Here is a 2,290-nt window from a genome sequence, read left to right on the forward strand (position 1 = left end):
CAGCTAGATGGAATAATTGAAAGAAGCTCCGGAGAATGTTCGAAACAATGGTATATTGTTCAATATGGCTCCCACACACATACAAGATTTTGCTGACGATATAGGTCCTCCGTACAGTAACTGTAGCGGCCTTTCCAGCACTAATAGAAGACTGTCTGGTCTTCAACTTGGGTCACTTTCATAAAGGAATGTCGCAGAGTCAATCTGTTGCCCTAAATGCCCTTTTGGGAACGTTGAGTTCAGCAGACTGGAGGTCGCCTCGCGATCCTTTTGTTGACAGTTTGGCGCGTGCTCGCCCCGAAGTGTAACCGGCTTCTAGACCCGGCTACTCGCTGCTGCTGATCAGAAACAGGGCTGACAACAGAATGAGGAAGAAGTTCAGGTAGAAAATGGATTTCCACACCGCAGGCGAGCCCAGGATTTTAAACACGGACCAGGCGACGTCAGTGGGCCTTCGCTGCCACTCGTACTTCGGTCAAGAGAAGGCTCCCAGCTGATCGGGGGCAGGCTGGCGCGGGGTCGGGGATTTCCAGACGATCTTCCGTTTCAAACCAATCCCAACCAAATTCAGTCCCTACTACAAGTTTGTCAACGACATTCTGCTCATACCCACAGCGTCAAACAATTTCTTATGAAATCTTCAGTCGACTGCAGACTCCTTTTTTGATGTCTAAACTCCTCTCACTACAGAGGCGATTCCTGAATCGGCAGCTTCGCGGCACGAAAGTGGCACCCGAATACAAACCTTGTCACGTGACAATATTTCTTCACGTCCATTGGCCAGATAAAACATTTTGAGACAGTTGCTCCGCCCACCTCAAATCGGGAGGAATGTTACCGCAATCAGCAATTATTTTGGTCCATTTAATGCAGTCGATTTGAGTCTTATACAACAGAAACGCTAATGATTATAAAAGACTAGTATAGAATGTATGTTATCTATACCTGTATAATAGTTAGATTGAAATGGAATGGAACAGTTTACACTTACGTGAGAAATACAAGAAAAAGGTTATGTCAAACTTTCCTGTGTCTGTGGCACACGACACCCTTTAACTTGGTCCTTTGGGACTTGGAATGAAAATTACTTTTCATATTTCTGGAGATCATTCGATACCACGCATTCCAAGTAGCATCGCTGTACTCAAAATGATAATATGACTGTTGGTTTGAAGATCGCCTATGTCACAAAATGCATAATGTTATCTGTCAATTAAGTTATTTGTCATATATAAATTGATAAAAACTTCCTTGATAAAATGTTATTTTCTTATTAGCGTGCCACATTTTTGTACCTCTCTTCAACAACCCGAGAAACTACATGTATTTGCATTCGAGGAACGAGAAAAGTTCACAAACTTAAATGGGTTTTGTCCAACCTTGATATCCAGTTCCTATGAATCCGCATGAATCGTTAGGCAAAGCAAAACACAGTAGGCTCCAAGAAATTAGTTTTTCCTCTAACCTCCTTGCTTTAAGTTATTGCGCTCCAACTTTTGATGCATGATAAGATGAGATAATATGAGCACAAACACAATATCAATAATGTGCGCGTTTAAACTCAATTCGCCTTTAAAGACCTTTAAACAGCATGGCATTTTTTTTCTGTCTATTTCACGTTACCTCTGCCAGGTCAGGCGTGTTGTAAACCAAGCCTCTTTAGGTCTACGCCAAACGGCGCAGAACAATAATGGGCTATGGTAACTCTGCCTTGGCGTCTGTATACAGCCCCTTTGTATTGTAGCTTGAAGCCCGTCCAAAGCAGACGGACAAAAATTTCGCGCCAAAATCGACGTCAGGGCTGGCGGGAATGTGACAGCTTTGTGGCAAACTTAGCCAACCAATCAGCGCGCGCGTCGGCCACATACGAAAACAAATCTGACCAATCAGGGAAGCGACATTAGAACAAGGCATGCAGCATAAGTAGCGTGGGTAGTGCTGCCCTTTACCATAGGCTTCGCTGCAGAACTTTGAGGTAAGTTCACATTCTCTCTACGCGTTCTGTATTTTATCAAATTTTCGGAAAAATTGGTAAAGTGTAGCTTGATGTTATATCGTTAGTTTGCATGAGTTACTAGTGCTACGCGATGATAGATGAGTGCGCAGTTGAATTTTTACATGGACGCTGTTGGACGAATCGCCTACCTGTTCAGAGCAGTGCGCACTAATGGCTGCCCAACAAGAATCATGGCCCTTGCACTCATTTAGCTTCCCCTTCGTTTTTCTCACAAATTTACCTCAGATTTGCCTGCAAAAACTCGCTGTGGGTTCCTCTAGCCTGATCTGTCAT

Source organism: Branchiostoma floridae, chromosome 7 (assembly GCF_000003815.2).
Source record: "Branchiostoma floridae strain S238N-H82 chromosome 7, Bfl_VNyyK, whole genome shotgun sequence".
NCBI classification, from domain to species: domain Eukaryota; kingdom Metazoa; phylum Chordata; class Leptocardii; order Amphioxiformes; family Branchiostomatidae; genus Branchiostoma; species Branchiostoma floridae.